Source organism: Malania oleifera, chromosome 5 (assembly GCF_029873635.1).
Source record: "Malania oleifera isolate guangnan ecotype guangnan chromosome 5, ASM2987363v1, whole genome shotgun sequence".
In the NCBI taxonomy this organism is placed as follows: Eukaryota; Viridiplantae; Streptophyta; class Magnoliopsida; order Santalales; family Ximeniaceae; genus Malania; species Malania oleifera.
The window spans coordinates 53591760-53604380 of record NC_080421.1 but is presented as its reverse complement, the minus strand read 5'-3'; positions in this window follow the sequence as shown (position 1 = coordinate 53604380).

Below are 12621 nucleotides of genomic sequence, written 5' to 3'. Positions count from 1 at the left end.
AGTATTAGGTTAGGGATGATTTATGTCAAAGTATAGGATTGAGTTGCGATAAGGATAGGGATGGGTAGATTAAGATACCATTAGGAATTCTGAGTTGTGTTTCGTAAGGTTGGGGGCAGAAATCCCTTGATGGTCTTTTGTGTTTTTCTAAAGAAGTAGTTAGTTTTAGAAAATCATGGTAAATCCATTGATGGTGATGTTTCTGAGCAAACAAATTAGAACTTGGAATTTGAACTCGAAGGTTAGGTTGGTTGATTTAGGGAGAAATTTTTTTGAAGGAGAATAGTTTAGGTGATGTGATTGAATGGTTTGTGGTTAACTTGGGTGTTTGATATTTAAATTGGAGTATACGAAAATGTGTTGTATGAGGTTGACTAGTTGATTTCAGAGGTTATCGTATCGGGGAAAACTAGCAAATAGCTCTAGGTGGAGGTGGACCAGCACAAGTGTACTTGTTGATTCCGACTGAGGCAGATAGTGTCAAAGGGGCAGGTATAGGTTTATGATTAAGGTAATAATGATTTAATTTGGTTATGGATGATTGAGAAGTTTATATATGATGATTTTATTTCATTGTGGATAATGTAGGAATTTATTGGATATGTTGAGTTATGAATCTCTAAAATGAGGAAATGATTGATTAGTAAAGAAATTTCGAGGACGAAATTTTCTAAAGGAGAGAAGAATGTAATAACCCGAAAAAAAAATTATTAAAATAATTAATTAATCAAAAAAATTAAAGTTAAGAGTAATTATTGATTAGTTAATTAATTAAATATTATTAAATTAATTAAATAAATAAACAAATAAAAGGAATAAAAAAAGTAAATTAAAATTATTTATTATTAATCAATTAATTAATTAAGTATTGTTAAATTTGATTTGTTGAATAAATAATATGATATATATATATATATATAATATTATTATATTATATGATTAAGTAAGTAAATGAAAAAAAAAAGAAAAAAAAATATAAAGAAAACTTACCTGTGAAGTCATTCCTGCATCGTCTCTCTCAGGCTCTTTGCGTCTCTGTCACTCTCCTCCGTCATCCTTCTCTCTCTGCTCAATTTTGTTGGCCTAACGAGCGCCGATCGAAAAATAGAAGGTGTCGTTGGATTCCTAACTCCGCCACCGATATTTCTGCTGGAGCGGATTTGTCGTGAAAGCGGCGTAGGTACCATTCTTGGGGTAAGACAATTTTCCCCTAATTTCTCAATTTCTCGTTAAATCTACTGTTAGATCGACGATTAGTCACTACCACGGGGTCTTAGTCATAATCGTCGTCATTTTGATGTGAGTAAATTTCCAATTGGGGTTTTCTAGGCCCCACTCAAAGCGAGAGTGAGATTTGAAAATTTTGGTAAATTGACTATATTTAAGGGTATAATTATTTATTTAGAATTTATGGGCCTAGAAAATATTAAAATAATATTTTATTTAGGGTTAATTTAATGGAATTAGGATTTCTGATTTAGGGCTCAAGTGAGCGCCGCATGTATTTTTCGAGGTCCCTGTTGGCGTAGTTCAAGAAACCAGGTAAGGGGAAAAATATATATTAAACCAAAATTTTTATGAATTTAATGGAGAATGAATTGTATTATATATACGTGTATATGTTTCGGTATGAGTTTAAAGTGCCAACCATTTAAATTATGTTTTTCCGAGCTTAGGGCTATTTATTAGGTACGTTTATGCGAAAATGAATTGATAAAAGTGAAAGATATTTTCAGGATAATTATATAAGATAAGAAAGGTATATTTTGAGTATATGAATGTTAAATGTAGGTTGACTTATTTTACAAGAAATATATATATAAATTTTACTGCTAAATAGTGTGGCATGAGTTAATAGGAATAATAAACTCTGGTATTATATTTGTGGAGATTATATTTATGTTTTCCGCTGCATACATGATATAAGTATGTGGATTATCAGGTAAATGAATGGATTAGTAGCACTCCGGGCCCACATAGAGGGTTGGGGCATTACAACTATAGTCCTTAATAGGACGTTGTAATACTGTATAATTTCTATATTGTAGTCCTTAATAGGACGTTGTATTACTGTATAATTTCTGTACTGTAGTCCTTAATAGGACGTTGTAATACTGTATAATTTTTGCATAATTTAGTATAAAATATCATATTATAAGTTTGTATAAATCCATATCTCTGTCTCTATATACACATTACCATAAAAAGTAACAAAATCATTGTGCATAATATTCAACTCATGCCACACATTTTAAGTGATAAAATATACTATAACATTCTGTTGAAAATATTAGACCACCAAAAAGATTCCCGTAAATCCCTGTACATATTCGTACTCCCTGGATGTACTGTGTACAGCGAGCGATGTGCATCCTCTAGAATAACCCATTTAATCTTGGTGTCATTTGGTACGCAAATCCTAGTATGGAATCTCAATACCCTATCACCTGAAAAGTTGAAATCCGGCTACAATCCATCCTGAACTCCCTCCATAACCTCTACCAGCTCTGCATATGTCATCTAAACTGCTTTGATCCTCTCCTATAAGGTCGGCTGTACCACTAAATTAGCAATGAAGGCCTGATGATTTCCTTCCACTACCTCCAAGCCCAACCTTTCCAGGTCCATACAGATCTGATGCTGAACTCCCACTACTGAGACTGACACACCAACTGACTTCTGACTTAGAGTATCAGCTACCACATTATCTTTTCTTGGGTGATGGCTAATGGTACAGTCGTAGTCTTTTATCAGTTCAAGCCATCTAAGCTACTTTATATTCAGCTCCTTCTAGGTAAAAATTTACTTAAGACTTTTATGATTGGTGAAAATCTCACACCTTTCACTATACAGGTAATGCCACCAAATCTTCAATGCATACACTACCACTGCTAATTCCATATCATGTGTTGGGTATTTCTTCTCGTACTCTTTGAGTTGACGAGAAGCATAAGCAATTACCTTATCTTGCTGCATTAGGACACACCCGAGACCCTTTTTTGAGGCGTCACTAAAAATAACAAACCCACCGTCCCTTGACAGAATGGTCAGGATTAAGGCAGTAACCAATCACTGCTTCAGCTCCTAGAAACTCTACTCGCACTCATTAGTCCAATGATATTTCACATTCTTCCATGTGAGTCATGTCAATGGACCTGATAAACTAGAGAACCCTTCTACGAACCATCGGTAGTATCCTACAGGACCTAGAAAACTCTTGACCTCCTGAACATTCTTCGGTCTCGCCCAGTCCACTACCACTCCTATTTTGCTCGGGTCTATTGATACCCCTTCTTTGGACACTACATGCCCTAGAAATGCTACTTGCTCTAACCAAAACTCGCATTTCTTGAACTTAGCAAAAAACTTCTTCTCCTAGAGCACCTGAAATACCAATCTCGAATAAACTGCATACTCCTTACGACTCCTCGAATACACTAGGATGTCGTCAATGAAAACAACCATAAATTGATCTAGATACTCGTGGAACACCTTGTTCATCAAGTCCATAAATTCCGCAGGAGCATTGGTCAACCCGAAAGGCATAATCAAAAATTCATAGTGGCCGTGCCTAGTCCAGAATGCAGTCTTCGATACATCCTCTGATCTTACCTTCAGCTGATGATACCCGGATTGCAAATCGATCTTGGAGAAAACATGTATGCCTTGTAGCTAGTCAAACAGATCGTCAATTCTAGGTAATGGGTATTTATTCTTCACAATCACCTTGTTAATCTCTCTGTAGTCGATGCACATCCTCATTAACCCATTCTTTTTCTTCAGAAACAGTACTGGTGCTCCCCAAGGTGAAACACTCAGTCGGGTGTAGCCTTTATCTAGTAACTCTTGTAGCTTCTCCTTTAATTCCATCAATTCTGTTGGAACCATATGATATGGAGATTTAGATATTGGTGTCATTCCTGGAGCCAACTCTATAGTGAACTCCACCTCTCAATCTAGAGGCAATCTCGGTAAGTCCTCTGGAAATACATCTGGGAACTCACTTACTACGGGAATCTCCTCCAGCTTAAGTTCTCCTCTTTGCGTTTCTTTCACAAACGCCAAGTACCTTGGGCATCCCTCCTGGAGTAACCTTCTAGCCTAAATAGCTGAAAGGATACGTGGTGCAGAATGCCCACATGACCCTTGGTTTTGGGGGAACTTTGATTAACAAAGGTTTAGAGAGAATTTGGAGTTAATCAAAGTTACTAATTTAAGTTATGGAGGGGGTATTTATAGATTTTCAAGAAAATATGACCGTTGGGGACACGCTCGGTTTTTTGGAAAAGATTAATTAAATTTTAATGATGTATTAGCACTTCAAAATATTTCCAACCCGAGAGGATCAGTCGACCATTTTTAAGGTTCGATCGATCATCTCACTAATTTCGGTCGTCCGAGGGATTTTCGAACTATAGGTTTGGTCGACCATCCAAAGGCAATTCTAAACCCTCCGAGGTTCGGTTAACTAGATTGAGTTCGGTTGACTGAACTTTATGAACTTCGGTCAACCAAGTCCTTTTGAACTTGGTGGTTCGGTCGACCACGATGTTGGGACTTCCCACGTGTCCGTTCGATCGACCAGGGTGTTGCTTTACATTTCTAGTCGGTTGATCGAAGGGTCAAACTCTTGACCCCAAGGAGGTTCGGTCGACCGAAGGGCCCTAAGTATAAGGGTTCGATCGACCAAACATGCCAATTTGGGCATTTCGGTCCTTTTATTCTTTTAAGATTGTCTGAATTCATATAATGCTTAATTTTAAGACAATATGACACATTTTTATGCAGAAATGAGGGTCCTAATGTCAGTCTAAGTCCTTTGAGCATATACCCTAAAAATCTAGCTGCGGTCGACAAAGTCAGCCCTAAGGTCTATTTATGGTTCTATTTGAGCATACAAACATATCATGCATGCAGATGCAATATATTACAAACCATATAGAAAAATAAATGCATATACAACTGAAACATTATGTCCTCTTCTTCCTTCTTTGCTCCTTGACTCCATGGAATACACCAGATTTGTGCTTTAAGACCTGCCTTGGTTTCCATGTTCTCTTGATCTTATTGTGACCTAAATAATACCTGTTCACACACTAAAACACACACATAAGAAAGGCCAACAAATTAAATTGTGAGTTTATAGCTTGATATAACGGTATACTGGAATTGTGTTGGTGTTATATTATTTTCTGGAATGGTTGAAAAGAATGCATGTATAGTAACTGTTTATAGTGGCGTATAGACCACGGGTAGTTTTATTATATTGCAAAGTATGGTTTAAGAACTTTGATGGACCATAGAACGCTCGGTATCGCAGCTATAGTAATGAAGAGCTTAGTGCAACCACACGTCTCTAAGAGAGAGTGTTGGTATTGAATAGTCGATTGGGCCAGTGAAGTGTAGAGTTCTCACCTAGAGTCTAGACTAGCTATGGGATGGACATTCATACTAGAAGACATACAGTACAGTTGACTTAGCCTGGTGGCAGACCGGTCAGGGTTAAGTCCAGCCTATGGGCTGCACAACCCGTCATGGGGGGAAGCATGTCGTTTATCCATTCAGGAGTGAGTTCTTATATTCATATTTGTAGATTTAACTAGAGTATAATAGAATAGAGTATATGAAAACAGAGCATATGAAAATAGAGTATAATGGAGTAAAGTATTCTAAAGGTTACAGTTCATATAGTATAGTTGCAAAGTATTTACAGTACATAACTTATAGTTGCAAAAGTATTAACAGCATACAGTTTGTAGTATTTATATAGGTGTGAGTTATAGTTTTCATGTGGAAGTTATTTATAGTAAAGCATTAAATGTATTATATATTGTGTCATTACATTTGATTGGGGCGAAGTAAACTCTCCACCTGAAGGCTTGCTGAGTAAGACGAGTGATCTGATAGGTATCAGTTGTAGTCACGCCCAAGGTAAATGGGCAATGTTATATAAGGTATCAGAGTAAAAGCGCATTACATGTTATGAGCTTGTAATCTCCCAAATTCTTGGGAACACTCGCTTATAAAAAATGATGTATGTGTGAGTATAGTCTATAAATGTATTAACAGTTGTTGTTATTGATTAACAAATGGTTATATTTTGTATACACTAAACTCATGATAGCCACACACTGATAATAATCTATTCCGTCTTCATGAGAAGTGTCTCATCCCAATATACAACTCATCTTTTCCAAGACCTTTTGGTGGTTGATCTTAGAAAGCTCCAGAGCAGGGTTGATAGTATAACATAGCATGAGTGGCTATAGAAACTCAAATGTATTTTGGTTATGTATTATAGTTCTGGTTATGTAATATGGTGGAATGGATATACCCTTTTTGGTCGTATAGTATAGTACTCTCGTAGTTTAATTTAGGATATATAATTAATTTCGTTGCGTGCATGATGATTGTGGTATCAAAGATAGGTGGAAGGAACACATAACACCCCAAGCCCTACTTGCGGGTTTGGGGCATTACACAATTCGTTGAAGTCAATCTTTGTTTTCTAGACAAGGTAAGTCAAGGTTACTATCCCCTGAGACCAAGTCTTTTCTATGTGAGAGGAGATACTTTAGGGTCACAATTCCTTGAAACAAAATATGTGTTTCTCTAGACGAGGTAGGTTAGGATTACGATCCCTTGAGACCAAGTCTTTTCTAAGTGAGAGGAAGCATTTCAAGGTCACAATTCCCTCAGGCAATTTTTTTTTCTATACAAGGTAGTCTAGGGTTGCTATCCCCTAAAATTGAGTCTTTTTCGTGCTAGAAGAGGTATTTTAGGGTCACTATTGCCTAATACCAAATCTTTGTTTGCTAGATGAGGTAGATTAGGGTTGACATCCCCTAAGACTTTACTTTGGCCTAATTGTGTTTTGTAACCTTTTGTTTTGTTTGTTTTTTTTTTTTTTCCTCTTAGATTCATTTTCCCTCGACCAAAATGGAAATCTCTTTATTTAATCAACACTTTTTTATTTTTCCAAAAGGCATGTCGATGCCTATTTTGCCCAAGCAATTTTCCACTAAGGAGCTGAGGGGTCGAAATCCTAATTTGCCCTTCAGTCTTTCTTTTGACTTTTTTTGTTGACTTTTTGCCAAATTTGACTACACTATGCGTGATTGAGCTAGAATATTGCATGTTTAGTGCATCTAAAACTAATATTTTATTACTTTTTTAATTTTATAAATATTGATTTTAGATGGAAAAATTGTTAAGAGGCATGAATCTAAGTTGTGCATTTAATTATTGAATTTATATGTGTAACGCCCAGAACCCGGTGGGGTCTAGAGTGCCACTTAGAAATAAGTTCTCTAATACCACAACTGTAATGACCCGGATCTCAATGGGGTCTAGGGTACGCCTTTCCAAAATTCAATTTAAAATAAGTTGCGGAAAAAAAAAATCTCAAATACTATACTAGAGTACTAAACCATCACAAACATATAGGCATCTCCAAATAACAATATTACAACCCAAGAAATATAGAAACATATTTAATTCAATATTTTACAAACACTTACTCTAACTATACTATCTAAACCTCGCCCTGGAGCTTGCTAAACTTGATTTCCTGTATTTCCTTAAATGTGAAATAATTATTGGGGTGAGACATTTCTCAGTAAGACGGAATAAATTATTATCAGTGTGTGGCTAACATGAGTTATAGTGTGAGCAGAAAACTTCCATTAATTTAACTTCAAATAAAACTGCATTTATAAACTGTAATTCACACCTATATCATTAAAAATACACATTATCCTTCAGATAATAACTCCGGCTCAATAATAGCCCCATTTACATAAATCTACAAATATACATAGAATAACTCCTCATTTGAACTAACGACATGTTTAACCCCCATGACAAGTTGTGCGGTCTGAAGACTGGACTTAACCTTACTGACCTACCACCAAGCTAAGTCAAATAACACATCTGCAAGTACGATTTGCCTACCGTATCCTAGTTCGGACCCAGGAGGGTCCACAACTCTTCTCAGGCCAAATCAACTTTTCGCCACCTACACTTCCACAACAGTGTGGTTGCACTGGTAATCTCACTAGTTACGGTACCGAGCTTTCATCACACCTGGTCCATCAGGGTTCTTAAATCATATATTGCAATTTACTTAATAAAATGATATCATTTTCTCAACACATGATTCGCAATAGCTTTTCCACAATTTTCCCACAATCCCCGTGATCGGTATAAAATCGTAAAATTCACAATCTCTACATTATTCTCAGCATTCTCAACAATCAAGAACTCAATATAAAACCACAACTTTCGCTATATAATACAAAACAATTTCAACAGGTTTAATTCTGCAGTAAAAGTAAATCATTCTCATGCCACACAATTTGAGTGTTAAATCATAATTTAATAAACTACCAAAGAAAGCATGCCATAATATACCCAATATATGTTTTACTGAAAATACGGGTTTGATCATCTCAACCACATTAACTTAGCTCAAAATATTTATTTTAAATGGAAATGGAGATGATCAACCCTACTTACTTTCATTTTCCCCAAATACGATATAATAAATCAAAATCAATAATTTCCAACCGCCTGATTTATTCAGAAAATCCAATATAATATTTCTATATCCAAATACTCAAGTTTAATTGGTTCAATTTCAAAATAAGCTGACATAATCTATTCCCCTTACTTATTCCTGAAGATATGCCTGCTATGTTTCCTAAAACGAACCCTAGCTTCCTTAACCCTTGATGAGGAGAGAGAAGCTGGCAAGCCGAGAGGGGAGAGAGACAATTGGAGAGTGAGAGGGAGATCCGGGAGAGCTTAGGAGAGAGAGAGACAAGAGCGAGAGGGAGAGAGAAGAGAGAGAGAGAGAGAGAGAGAGAGAGAGAGAGAGAGAGAGAGAGAGAGCCTAACCCCCCCCCCCCCCCAAAAAAAAAGAGATGAGAGGGTTTTAAAAAAAATAAAAGACCTTCCCACTTAATGACCCTCAGCCGCCTAAAATCATCGATGGTTTGGTCTCATACCAAACCAATTTTTCTGTGTTCTTATATATAGGTTCTCGATTGTCTGAAACCGTTGACGGTTTCCCTAAGCACCCTGAGACTGTCGATGGTTTGGTCTTGTATCAAACCAAATTTATTATTATTATTTTCTGGGTCCTTACAATATGACTTTAGATTTAATCTATTGCACAAGCAACTTTCCCCATCTTTAACTTGCCTGTATTTAAGTCATACTATGTCTAGATACATTCTAAAATCATTATTTTTATCCTTTACACTATAATTTTTGGCATTGTAATTATTTTATGGATTTAGTTTTGTCATATGATGCGATGAACTAATTAAGTATCTTTGTGCAAGGTTAAAAAATTGATTCAGACAATAAGAACTGGGCAAAGATAATTCAAAAGGAATGGAAAAGTTTAGAGTCAAGGACTTGCCAGATACAATATTTGTAAGAGTTGGTGGATTGAAGATGGATTTTCAGAGGGGTACAATTATAGCACCCCGGGGGCACTCCATACCATGATGGTCTTTTCTTCTTCGACACTCTTTTCCCATCCTCCTATCTTAATATCACTAGCAAATGCCTGCAACCGATCCTGTAACTGCAACATCTCAAGGATTTGGTTCTTGTGGGATGCCTTGGTATTGACGACAATGGGCTTGCAACCTTGAAGTGTGGGTGCAAATCACTAGAGACATTAAATGTCGCAAATTGTCAAAATATCAGCCATGTGGGTTTGTCTCCCCTAACAAGAGGCACTGCATGCCTACACTAGCTTTCCTTGGCATATGGCTCTGTTGTCACAACTGATCTGGGAAAATGCTTGTAGAACTTTTCAGAGTTGCAATCTGTTAAATTAGACGGTTGCTTGGTTACATGTTCTGGAATGATGACCATTGGAAATTGGTGTGCATATATCCCTTAAGGAGTTGAGTGTAAGTGCTCAGGAGTTACAAATAAGAGTCTCTCCCCCATAGTGTGAAAACATAAAGAACTGAGGAAATTGGACATTACGTGCAGTCGCAAGATAACTCACGTCTCTATAGATAGCTTAACAAGTTTGTGTTCTTTCCTCGCGTCACTCAGAATGGAGTCTTGTAGCCTGGTGTCCAAAGAAGCTTTTGTTTTTATTGGGTGATATGAGTTCTTGGAGGAATTGGATGTCACAGATAATGAAATTGATGATGAAGGTCTGAAATCCATTTTAAGATGACGCAAGCTTTCTAGTTTAAAGTTAGGTCTGTTGGGATAAGCGATGTGGGAGTCGCTGCAAATGCACGTGGTTGTCCAGCACTGGAAATGATTAACATAGCTTATTGCAGTAATGTCACTGATGCTTCCTTAGTCTCATTGTCTAAATTTTTTAGTTTAAAAATACTGGAAATTCGAGGATGTTCGTGTTTCTTGTCGGTGGGCCTTTCCACAGTTGCGATGGGTCTTGCGTTAGAAAGAAAGGAGGCCAATTCATGTGCTAGAAAGAAAGGAGGATGGCTGAGTGATACAAAGAAGAGCTGGGCATTGAAATTCAAAGAAGAATGAGCCATACAATACTTTGAAGAGGGCACGTGAGGCCCATGCATTTGCATGGACCATGCAATTGAAGGGCAGCAGCTTTAAAGAAGCCCATGCACTGGAAACGTGAGCTGGCCATAGGGTTTGTAAGGAGGGCTGCCATGTGCTGGAATAAGAAAAGAAAAGAAGAGAATAGGGGAGAGGGTAGCCGCACAGCAAGAGAGGAGGAAAGAAAAAAACAGCAGCCTAAAAGGAAGAAGAACACAGCAGCTTTAGCTGCTGTGTGTGGGGACTCAGCCATTCTCTCTCTCTCTCTCTCTCTCTCTCTCTCTCTCTCCTTTGTTATTTGTTCTTTTTACTTCATTGTTATTTTTATATCTTGTTTAAGTTTATTATTGAATTGAGAGTTATTTTTATTTAAGCCATTGTTGAGTTTTGCTTAGTTTGTTTAAGATATAGTTGGATTTATTTTTTTGTTCAAGTTATTATTGTGTTAAGTTTATTTAATTTTTGAATGTTTTTATTAGATTAAGGAAGTCTTTGTTCTTAATTTGTTATTTGAATGCTTAAAGGATTGGTTATTTTGCTCGTTTAACTTCATTATTGTTTATTTAATTGGTTGAATAGTTTATCATTAACTTAATTAGTTCTTATATTGTAGTTTAATGTGTTGAATGATTCATGGTCGGGTTAATTAGTTCTTTTAGTTTTAGCATACATTTAGTTATTGTTTTGAATAGTCTATTATGGAGTGAATTAGTGTCATTGTCTTTTATTCTATTGTCTTATTATTATATTAGTTTGCTTCTTTATTTTTAATTGTTCAATTATTTTAGTGTCTTGAATGAGTAATTGTTAGTTAAATTAGTTCTTTTAATTTGTTGTCTTTTATTTTATTGTTACAATAGTTTGTTGGTAGTTTAGTTTGTTCCCTTAATTTCAGTATCCATCCCAAGAATATGAATTTGAACTGTGTTTAGTAAATGCTTTTTATTTTTTCCTTGTTATTTTAACGCAAGTTTGAAATTAATTTACTTTCCTTGAGTAGATGATCTGGCCATTTGGGCGAATTATTACGCGATAGAACTCCTATATTTGGGATAGTCTTTGTGCTGCTCATTTCAGAGTGAGTCAAGGTGATTTAGAGTAGTTCCAAAACGGTAAGAAGAGGTCAAATCGTAATTTTAACCTCATACATACAAATTGAGATAAAAATAATCATTTCAAGCTTTTCTATTGGCTTTTTGCCAAAGATGACTGCACTAGATAATTTAGAGTAGTTCGTAATGATAAGAAAATGTTTGATAGTAATTTTGACCTCAAGCACGCAAACTAAGGTAAAAATCTTATCATTTTGGCTTTTTGTTGACTTTTGAGCAAATCTGACTGCACCGATTGATCTAGAGTAGTTTGAAATGGTAAGAAGAGGTATAATAATGATTTTAACTTCAAACATGTAAATTAAGACAAAAACTTATCATTTTGAGCTTTTCTATTGAATTTTTGCCAAATCTAATTGTACTGGGTGATCCAGAGCAGACCGTAATGATAAGAAAAGGTTTTAGAGCGATTTTGACCTTTGGCATGAAAATCGAGACAAAATAGTGATTTTTCAAGATTTTTTGGTATTTTTGGACACTTTGGCCACTTTGGTGGACTCCACATACTTTTTATTTATTTTAATAAAATAAAAAGTTTCTTCAAGAAAATAATATAGTATAATATTAAATTATTTAAAAATTTTTAAAAATATAAAATTAAAAGTTTTCAAAAAAATAAAATAAAAATTTAAAATTAGGACTAACACATGGCTACACATGCTAGTGCATGAAAGGACACGCATATATGTGTGCAGGCATGCGCACATGCCCCACTAGAATGCTATTTTTTTTAATAAAAAATAAAAAAAATTAAATTAAAATAGTCGATGCATGGGTGCATGCGCCCACCCATGAAGCCTATGCATTGGTGTATGCACGCACACACCTACCAATTAGAGAAAAGACGTTGTTCTTTGCGTGGAGGAAAAAAAAAAAAAAAGTGGCATTGCTCCCTCCCCCCAGTCTTCATCCCCACATGCTCCGACCAATAGGGGACGCTGAAGCCACCATTTTT